Source organism: Microcebus murinus, chromosome X, assembly GCF_040939455.1.
Source record: "Microcebus murinus isolate Inina chromosome X, M.murinus_Inina_mat1.0, whole genome shotgun sequence".
Lineage (NCBI taxonomy): Eukaryota > Metazoa > Chordata > Mammalia > Primates > Cheirogaleidae > Microcebus > Microcebus murinus.
The window spans coordinates 20,543,023-20,555,116 of record NC_134136.1 but is presented as its reverse complement, the minus strand read 5'-3'; positions in this window follow the sequence as shown (position 1 = coordinate 20,555,116).

Sequence of the window (12,094 nt, the reverse complement as noted above, 5' to 3'; positions counted from 1 at the left end):
AGAACTATGAAACACTGAGGAAGGAAATAGCAGAGGATGTAAACAGATGGAAATCCATAGCATGCTCGTGGATCGGCAGACTCAATATCATCAAAATGTCTATACTACCCAAACTGATCTACAGATTCAATGCAATACCTATTAAAATCCCATCAGCATTCTTCACAGATATAGAAAAAATAATTTTATGCTTCGTATGGAACCAAAGAAGACCCCGAATATCAAGAGCAATTCTAGGCAACAAAAACAAAATGGGAGGCATTAATATGCCAGATATCAAACTATACTACAAAGCTGTAGTAATTAAAACAATATGGTATTGGCACAAAAACAGGAATACTGACCAGTGGAACAGATGTGAGAATCCTGATATAAAACCATCCTCATATAGCCATCTCATCTTTGACAAAGTAGACAAAAACATATGCTGGGGAAAAGAATCTCTCTTCAATAAATGGTGCTGGGAAAACTGGATAGCCACCTGTAGAAGGCTAAAACAGGACCCACACCTTTCACCTCTTACAAAAACCAACTCACGCTGGATAACAGATTTAAACCTAAGATATGAAACTATTAGAACTCTAGAGGAAAAAGTTGGAAACACTCTCCTAGACATTGGCCTGGGCAAAGAGTTTATGAAGAAGTCCCCAAAGGCAATCACAGCAGCAACAAAAATAAATAAATGGGACATGATCAAACTACAAAGCTTCTGCACAGCCAAAGAAATAGTCATGAAAGCCCTCTTCAATAAATGGTGCTGGGAAAACTGGATAGCCACCTGTAGAAGGCTGAAACAGGACCCACACCTTTCACCTCTCACAAAAACCAACTCACGCTGGATAACAGACTTAAACCTAAGATATGAAACTATTAGAACTCTAGAAGAAAAAGTTGGAAACACTCTCCTAGACATCGGCCTGGGCAAAGAGTTTATGAAGAAGTCCCCAAAGGCAATCACAGCAGCAACAAAAATAAATAAATGGGACATGATCAAACTACAAAGCTTCTGCACAGCCAAAGAAATAGTCATGAAAGTAAACAGACAGCCTACAGAATGGGAGAAAATTTTTGCATCCTATGCATCCGATAAGGGACTGATAACTAGAATATACTTAGAACTCACGAAAATTAGGAAGAAAAAATCAAATAACCCCATTAAAAAGTGGGCAAAGGACTTGAACAGAAATTTTTCTAAAGAAGACAGAAGAATGGCCAACAAACATATGAAGAAATGCTCAACATCTCTAATCATCAGGGAAATGCAAATCAAAACCACAATGAGATATCACTTAACCCCAGTGAGAATGGCCTTTATCACAAAATCTCCAAACAATAAATGCTGGCGTGGTTGCGGAGAGAGAGGAACACTCCTACACTGCTGGTGGGACTGCAAACTAGTTCAACCTCTGTGGAAAGCAATATGGAGATACCTTAAAGCGATACAAGTGAATCTACCATTTGATCCAGCAATCCCATTGCTGGGCATCTACCCAAATGATCCAGTGACACTCTACAAAAAAGACACCTGCACTCGAATGTTTATAGCAGCACAATTCATAATTGCAAGGCTGTGGAAACAGCCCAAGTGCCCATCAATCAAAGAATGGATTAATAAAATGTGGTATATGTCCACCATGGAGTACTATTCAGCTCTAAGAAACAATGGTGATATAGCACACCTTATATTTTCCTGGTTAGAGCTGGAACCCATACTACTAAGTGAAGTATCCCAAGAATGGAAAAACAAGCACCAGATATATTCTCCAGCAAACTGGTATTAACTGAGTAGCACCTAAGTAGACACATAGGTGCTACAGTAATAGGGTATTGGGCAGGTGGGAGGGGGGAGGGGGGCGGGTATATACATACATAGTGAGTGAGATGTGCACCATCTGGGGGATGGTCATGATGGAGACTCAGACTTTTGGGGGGAGGGGGGGAATGGGCATTTATTGAAACCTTAAAATCTGTACCCCCATAATATGCCAAAATAAAAAAAAAAAAAAAAAAAAAAAAAAGAAAAGAAAAAAAAAAAAAAAAAAGAAATAGTCATGAAAGTAAACAGACAACCTACAGAATGGGAGAAAATTTTTGCATCCTATGCATCCAATAAGGGACTGATAACTAGAATATACTTAGAACTCACGAAAATTAGGAAGAAAAAATCAAATAACCCCATTAAAAAGTGGGCAAAGGACTTGAACAGAAATTTTTCTAAAGAAGACAGAAGAATGGCCAACAAACATTTGAAGAAATGCTCAACATCTCTAATCATCAGGGAAATGCAAATCAAAACCACAATGAGATATCACTTAACCCCAGTGAGAATGGCCTTTATCAAAAAAATCTCCAAACAATAAATGCTGGCGTGGTTGCGGAGAGAGAGGAACACTCCTACACTGCTGGTGGGACTGCAAACTAGTTCAACCTCTGTGGAAAGCAATATGGAGATACCTTAAAGCGATACAAGTGAATCTACCATTTCATCCAGCAATCCCATTGCTGGGCATCTACCCAAATGATCCAGTGACACTCTACAAAAAAGACACCTGCACTCGAATGTTTATAGCAGCACAATTCATAATTGCAAGGCTGTGGAAACAGCCCAAGTGCCCATCAATCCAAGAATGGATTAATAAAATGTGGTATATGTATACCATGGAGTACTATTCAGCTCTAAGAAACAATGGTGATATAGCACATCTTATATTTTCCTGGTTAGAGCTGGAACCCATACTACTAAGTGAAGTATCCCAAGAATGGAAAAACAAGCACCAGATATATTCTCCAGCAAACTGGTATTAACTGAGTAGCACCTAAGTGGACACATAGGTACTACAGTAATAGGGTATTGGGCAGGTGGGAGGGGGGAGGGGGGCGGGTATATACATACATAATGAGTGAGATGTGCACCATCTAGGGGATGGTCATGATGGAGACTCAGACTTTTGGGAGGATGGGGGGAAATGGACATTTATTGAAACCTTAAAATCTGTACCCCCATAATATGCCAAAAAAAAAAAAAACATTTTATATAGGAGTTGAGAAATATTTGTACATTTAAAGGGCGTAATTAAGTTAATTAAGGTTTTATTTAAAAGTTTCCCTGTCATATAAATGTGAATATATGTGAGTGTGTTAATATGCATGTGTGCATATATATGCACACATGCCTATATATATATATACATATATATGTATGCATATATAGCTCCATATGTTTGTATAAATGTAAACATGCTTTATTTATGCATTATTATTATTACACATTAAGAACTATAAAAGTCTCACTTTTTTATTTTGGGTTATGTAGTATTTACTGTCCATTTAGTATATCATAATTTTTAAAAATATTTTGTAATTTTCTCATTGATAGCTGTTTTTATTCAGATAGGTTTCAGTTTGAACTTCTGCATTATCTTTAAGGTGTGTATTTTGAATTATCAATATATTCTCCCTTGTGACTCCTTTTCTTTATCCAAATTAATAATTTATATTTGGCATTACCCACTTTTTATTTTTATAGCTCATATAAAAATGATACAATTTGTTTACCTGTGAAAATCCTCTTACAACAAAACAATCCCATAGAATTCAAAAAGAAACCATCAGAATTCTAAGTTGAATACTTGAAAATTTTGTTAGAATAAACTTGTAAAATAGAATTACAGCCAGAACTATGAAGCTGTATTAAAGTTTTGGATTAAATTTGTTGCTTAAAGTTTATAATACTATGAAATCACATGATATTACAAAACAAACAAAACATGATATTAATAGTTGAAGTCATGGTTGAATTTTTAACGTTGTTCCCAGTATTTGAACACATTTACCACTTAAGTATTTGACATTTCCTGCTTCCATAATATTTGCAAGATTAAAAAATGAATAAAAAACCAAATAGACTCTAAATGTGCACGCGTACAAATCTTTTTTATATTTTTAACTTTCTCTTTTTTTAATACTATATCTTTCATAGAAAAGGCAACTGAAATTAAACTGTTACACAGAAGAAACTATTTGTATTTTTATACTTTTGTTTCTATATTGGCATTCCAGGCTGTCACTATAAAAAAAAATCATTCAGATAAATATAGTTTGCACTAATGTTTTCATTAACACATTACTTTTTCCCAACTAATGTCAGAATGTTCATTAGATTCAAGGTAAGTTTTTGAAAAACAAGACCCTGGAAATCCTGGCTTACATAAGCCTATGGAAGTTATAAATTTGGGGATGTCCCATTCTACATCAAAATAACTTAAAAAGGAGATGGTGTTCATAATGGCTAAAAGCTAAAGTTCTGGAGTCAAAAGACCTAGGATTGAATTATGGTTCTATCATTTACTAGATAGTTAATCGTAGAGAAGTTACTTAAAATCTTTAAGTCTTAGATTGTCATCTGTCAAATGAATATAATAATAATATCTAACTTGTGGAATTGTTGTAAGCATTAAAGGTAATAATGTTTTTATGAGACACTTAAAAATAGTGCCTAATAAGCACTAATATAATAAGTACTCAATAAAAATGTAGCTATAATTATCAATGGTATAAAAACACTGTAGCTATATCTATTGCATATATTATTTGAGGTATTGTTTTGGATCCATACTATAAAAAGGCTGTTATTACCTGCTAAATAATGAGATATTAGAAGCACATTCTGTTCTGGGGCAGGACAAGAATTCAACTATTATGAGTGCTGAATGAACCTATGAAGGGATTTTGTTTTTCTACCCTTGCACCACTAGGTACAAGATTGGGGACAGGGGCCAAAACAAATGGGTATGAGAAACCAGTGGCAGTAATAAATATAATATGAGTAGTCATGGCTAATATTTCAAGTGGGCTCTCACTGTGTGAGGACTGAATAGAGGAAAAATACCTAAATTAGATAAAAATGTCCTAGTCTAGCTGGTGCATGTGGATTTTACTGTGACTTATCATTAATTATCAGGTTAATTATAGGATGTTTATTTTGTTTCCAACTCTTATTAGAATCTGTACCTTATATTATTTAAAAGAGCTGTTTCTTCCTTCTTCTATTTTTTTTCCTTAATAATATATAAAACAGAGAACTTTACCAGATAATAGCATTTAATTAGATCTCAAGATACAGTATTAACAGATTTAGAATCACATTCCTTCTTTGATGTTAATCAAGCTTGTTAGCCTTGAAATACCATGTAATACCTATCCTTTCCCAACTTTTTTAAAATAAGTTTTTATTATGGTCAAATGAAAATTATATGGCTGCTGAGTTTTTTGGTTGGATTTTATTTATGGTGTTAAAATTATTTTGTCAACCCTATTAAAAGTATATTGCTCTCTTCCGTACTGAAGGACACATTTAAATGTGACAGATTAAATTTAGATAAATTTTAGGTCATTGAGAAAAGGAAAAATATGTTTGTTTTATTAGAAATCTCATATGTGGTAATTGCTCATAATAAAGATAAGGATGCCAAAATTTGAGGCCTTCTTGCCTGGCCACATCTTGAATGTTTCTATATTTTTAATTCTTCTGTATTTTAAACATTTTAATGCCTTAAAAGAAATGTAGAAATTTAAGAGAATGAAAAGACTGATTTTCAAGCAAAAAAATGGTAATAGTATATCATTTTTAGAAACTGTATATAACCACATAAGCATAATGTAACTAATGCAATGGGGGCAAGGGCAAAATACGTAGTCTTAATATTTGTACCCCCATAATATGCTGAAATAAATAAATAAACAAACAATTGAAAATGGTTCTTGTAAGCTTAACATATTTTGAGAAAGAAGCATTCACAAAGTTCATGGTGATCCTACCTAGGGTGATATATGTCTTGGGAGGCAGTAAGATATATTGTGAACAAAGTGGGCTATAGAGTCAGCTGTATCATATGGGACCTGTTATTTAAACATTCAGTCTTTTCATATCCTTCCATACAAAAAACATGATAAATTTGTGTTAAAGTTTAAATTAGATAATATATGTAAAGCACATTAACTATCTATCACATACTTGTATAAATATTTATAAACATATTTTATAAATATTTCCATTCCTTTTCTGTGAAAGAAATGGAGGAATCATAAAGTAATTTTTATCATGAAGTAATTTTTATCATCACTAAGTTGACTTTAAAAGTTGTCCAAAAAAATCCAAACATCAGGCTTTCCATTGGACAATAAGTTGACCAAACTAAACAAAGAAAAAACCTCAGTGTAACCCAAAGTTGCACACACTTATTAATGCCACTCAAAGTGAATTGTTAGATAGCTAGAGTATAGCAAACATATCTATATTATGGCATATCTGAGAGTGCAGACATGAGTAAATAAGAGGCTCAAAGAAAAAATGTTGAGAATATAATCCTATTGAAAGTATTCAAAAGATGAAATATATTTTCATTAGTTACTTAATTTGTATAAATGTTGATATTATGAACAACAAACTGTAAACTAGGCAGAAAATGTTTAAAGAAATATTACATATTATATAAAATAGAGCTTAATAAAGAATAATATTTGTATAACTTGCTTTTAAAACATTTACACTCTAGTCACTTGTAATTAACCTTTTTTGGTTTATGCAAAGCAAATTTTCAGTTGGAATTATTTTAATTATTATGTTAATACAGTTTATAATCTGTAGGTGGTTACATAATTATGTTTCACATTACTCTAACTATGTTCCATGTATGGTATCAGGTTTAAAGTGGTTTAAAAATGCTAAAGGAAAAAAAAACATGCATTTGTAAGAATATAATTTTGATGGATATGAATTTTTAAAATCATATCCATCCAAATCATGACTTTATTTTCTAGAGTCCATCTTCCTTTATTCTTAAGAGGAGAGAAATGGAAGGTAATAAAAATCTACCATTTGACCCAGCAATCCCACTTCTTACTGGGCATCCACTGGAAGGAAAAAAAAAAAGACATTCTATGCTAAAGACATCTGTACTTGAATGTTTATGGCAGCACAATTCACAATTGCAAAGATGTGAAAACAACCCAAGTGCCCATGAATACATGAGTGGATTAATAAAATGTGGTAAAAGTATACCATGGAGTTCTATTCAGCCACAAAAAACAATGGTGATAGAGCACCTCTTGTATTATCCTGGATAGAGCTGGAACCCATTCTACTAAGTGAAGTATCCCAAGAATGGAAAAACAAGCAGCACATGTACTCACCATCAAATTGGTTTTAACTGATCAACACTTAAGTGCACATATAGTAATATCATTCATAGGGTATTGAGCAGATGGGAGAGGGGAGGGGAGGATGGGTATATATACACATAATGAGTGCAGTGCGATGCTCACCATCTGGGGAATGGACCCACTTGAAGCTCTGACTCGGTTGGAGCAAGGTCAATATACATAACCTATACATTTGTACCCCCATAATATGCTGAAATAAAAGAGAAAAAATACATGAGTTGATTAATAAAATGTGATATATGTATACTATGGAGTTCTACTCAGCCATAAAAAGCAATCGTTACCTAGCACCTATTGTATTATCCTGCATGGAGTTTGAGCACATTTTACTAAGTGAAATATCACAAGAATGGAAAATCAAGTACCATATGTACTCACCATCAAATTGGTACTAATTAACACTTATATTACTTATGAAAGTAACATTCACTGGGGATTGGAGATTGGGCAGGTGGGAAGAGGAGGTGGGGATGGGCAAATTTATACCTAATGCATGCAGTACTCATGGTCTGGGAGGTGTACACTTGTAGCTTTGACTTGGGTGGTGCAAATGCAATAGATATTACCCAAACATTTGTACCCCCATAAAAACTTTGTAATAATAACAATAATAATAATCTATTGGTAACCTATAACCTTGTATCAGCAATTTAAAACATTTTTCTTGTAAGCCATTATCAACCAAAAGCAAAATTTACTAATTTGTTGTACAGGAGTATTCTCTTCCACATTACCATCAATTATTCATTAATAGTATTATTGGTCATCACAAGCTGAATCTATAGTTTACTTCCTCACATCATATGAAAAATAATGAATTCTAAGTGTGTTTTAAGTTCAAATGTTAAAATTTAAACAACACAGAAATTGGGACTATCATAAGTTACTTGAACTACACATGAAGAAGTTTATTACTAATAGAAGTAGACCTGGATTAGTTGTAAAACTACCTTTCAAACTCTAAGGCAAACACTAAAGACGTTTTAAAAATAAATAGATCCTAATAAGGAGATTAAATGTAATTATATTAAATGCACATTTAAAACCACAAAAGGCAGAAAAGTGTGAAAGACAAAGAAACAAAGTACAAAAACAATAAATAGAAAACAATAACAAATATGATAGATATTATTTCAACAATATTAATATTCACTTAAGTGTAAATGATCTAAATATATCAATTAAAATAAAGAGGTTATCATAATGAATAATTTTAAAAAGACACAAATACGTGTTCTCTACAAGAAACTCATTTAAATGTAAATAAACAGGTCGATTAAAGGTAAGGTATAGGAAAGGATACACGATGCTAACACTGATCATAAGAAAGATTGAATACCTATGTTAATTTTAGACATAGCTCATTTTGGAGCAAGAAAACTGATCCAAGATGTAGAGAAGTATTACATAATTTGGAAAGTGTCAATTTTTTCAAGAAAACATAACAATCCTAAATGTGTATGGGCTCAATAACAGAGTGTCCAAATAGGTGACAAAAAACCTGATAGAACTGTGAGAAGACAATGGGTGAATCCATTTTTTATAGTAGGAGACTTCCACATTCCTCAATTCCACATTCCTCAACCCTTCCCTTCCCTTCCCTTCCATTCCCTTCCCTTCCCTTCCCTTGCCTCACTAGCCAGGGTTACAAGCATGGCTGTTCCCCAAACAGTGCACTCCACATCCATTAGTTCTGAGTTTACCTGCTCCTACACACTCCTCAAACCTGAAGAGCACCCAATGAATACTAACGCCATGTGAGCACCTTAGTGTTGATCAGTTAGTAGCAACTTGATGGTGAGGACATATGGTGCTTGTTTTTCCATTTTTGTGATACTTCAGTTTGAAGAATAGGCTCAAGCTCTATCTGGGATAATATAAGAGGTGCTACATCACCACTGATTTTTGTAGTTGAGTATTATTCCATGGTATACATATACCACATTTTATTAATCCACTCATGTATTGATGGGCACTTGGGTTCTTTCCACATTTTTGCATTGTGAATTGTGCTGCCATAAACATTTGAGTGCAAATATCTTTATTATAGAAAGTCTATTATTTTCTTTAGATAGATGCCTACTAGTGAGATTTATGGATGAACTGGCATTTCAATTCTTAACTTTTGGAGATATCTCCAAATTATATTACACAGGGGTTATATGAATTGGCAGTCCCACCAGCAGTGTAAGAATGTTCTAATCTCTCAACATCCACACCAGCATATGGACTTTTGATAACGGCCATGCTCACTGGAATTAGGTGATATCTCATTGTGATTTTAACTTACATTTCCCTAATGATTAGAGATGTTGAGTACTTCTTCATGTATTTTTTAGCCATTATTCTGTCTTCTTTTGAAACTTAAAAGCCCCCTTTTAGATGGAATTGTTTGATTTTTTTCTTGTTTATTTTCTTAAGCTCTACATAGATTCTTGTTATCAGCCCTTTATTGGATGTGTAGCATGCAAATATTTTTCCCATTCTGTAGGTTGTCTATTCACTGTAATGACAGTTTCCTTGACTGTGCAGAAGCTTTTTAATTTGATCATATCCCATTTATTTATTTTTGTTGCTGCTGTGATTGCTTTGATAGTCTTGTTCAGAAATTTGTTGCCTAGTCTGATGTCTATAAGAGGTTTCCTATCAGGGGTTCACAACATCCCTGATAAAGATAGGGTCCCCTGGCAGACTGTGTTGCAAGAGATGAGAAAAACAAAGTTACAGAAGCTGAAATAATAGTTAAGAAAGTGGGGAGGTCAGGGGACCACCACCACTCTGGTGCCAAGGTGGCAGTGACTGAACCCCAGCACTTGCTTTTTATTCTCTTTGCCATGTTGCAAAATACAATGATCTCATGTGAAAAACTTATGGGATACGATAATCAAAGGTTTAGGGGCTCCTCCCAATATCACCAGGTGTCCTAGCTAATTTCCTTTTCCTTTTTAGAAGTGAAAAGCACATAATTCTTCAGTAGGTACAACCCTTTTGATCAAGGTAAACTGATTTTATCCCAAGTTCAAGCTATGTAGATGGATATCAATCTTTAATGTCAGTAGCTGTGACCCATTTGATCAAAGAGCAAGGAAACTACATGTTTTCCACTTGGAGACTGATTTTACATTAACTGAGGCATTGTTGAGAAACAGGGGGAGAAGGAACTTGGCCCAGTGTTCAAACACTATGGAAGCCTTGAGACCCTTCTCCTGGGCCAACATATTGAAATCTACCTCTACAGTCATGAGAAGTTTTCATGCAGGCCACCTGCGGCTTTTCATGCATGAGACCCCTTTGGCTCTGAAGTTGGAACATGCTTTGCTGTGCTCCCAGATCGCTGATACATATCCCCCAACTAGGCAGCTAACATCTGTACTTATTTGAGGTTTCTATTCAGGCAATTCCTTTACCTCCTATGCTCTCACAGCCTCAGGCATAGCATCCCTAAGTCCCAGTGGTCTTAATCTCATCAGTTTCCAGAAATTTTCTTCTAAAATTCTAATGGTTCCATGCCTTAGGTTTAAGTCTATTATCAGTCATGAGTTGATTTTTAGAGAGGTGAGAGTTGGATATCCAGTTGCAATCTTCTGCATGTGGCTATCCAGTATTTCCAGCACCATTTATTGAATAGAGATTCTTTTCCCCAGTGTATATTTTTGTCTGCTTTGTCAAAGATTAGATGACAATCTGAGGATGGCTTTATAACTGGCTTCTCAGTCCTGTTCCAAAAGTCCTTATTTCTGTTCTTGTGCCAATCCATGCTGTTTTGGATATTATAGCCTTGTCATAAAGCTTGAAGTCTGGTAGCATCTTGCCTCCCAATTTGTTCTTTTTGCTTTGGACAGCTTTGGCTATATGAGGTCTTCTCTGATTCCAGATGAATCATGGAATTATTTTTGGTAGATCTGTAAAGAATGATGATGGTATTTTGATAGGGATTGCATTAATTCTGTAGATCACTTTAGATAGTATGGACATTTTAACCATATTGATTCTGCCAAACCATGAGCATGGTTGGTTTTCATTCTGTTTGCATCTTCTACAATTTTTTGTCAGTATTTTATAGTTCTCCCCATTCCTATATTGCTATCCCCTCCTTCAAGAAATATATTCCTAACTATTTAATTTCATTTGATCTATTGTGAAAGTTTTTCCATCTTTGATTTGATTTTTGGCTTCATTGTTATTGGCATATATGAATGCCACTGATTTGTGTGCATTGATTTTCTATCTTGAGACTTCACCCAATTCGTTTTCAATTTGAGAAGTCTCCTGGTTGAATACTTGGGATTTTCTAGATATAAAATCATAGTGTTAGCAAAGAGTGAGAGTTTGACCAATTCTTCCCCCATTTGGATACCTTTAATTCTCCTGTCTTGTCTCATTGCTGTGACTCTGACTTCCAGTAATATGTTGAATATAAGTGGAGAGATAGTGGGCAACATTTTCTGGTTCCAGTTCTAAGTGAAAATGCTTTCAATTTTTTCCATATTCAGTATGATATTCACTGTGGGTTTAACATATATGTCTTTGGTAATTTTAAGATATGTCACATTTATGCCTATTTTGTTAATATTTTTTGTCATAAAAGTGTGCTATATTTTTTCAAATTCTTTTTCGGCATCTATTGAGAAAATCCTATGATTTTTTTCTTGATTTTATTTATGCAGTGAATTGCATTTATAGATTTGCATATGTTGAACCAAACTTACATCTCTCAGATAAAGCCCACTGGGTCATAATGAATTATTTTTTTGATGTGCTATTCAATTTGGTTTGCTAAGATCTTGTTGAGTATTTATACATCTATATTCATGTGTGATATTGGTCTGTAGTTTCCTTTTTCTTGTGTCCATTCCTGGTTTTGGCATCAAGG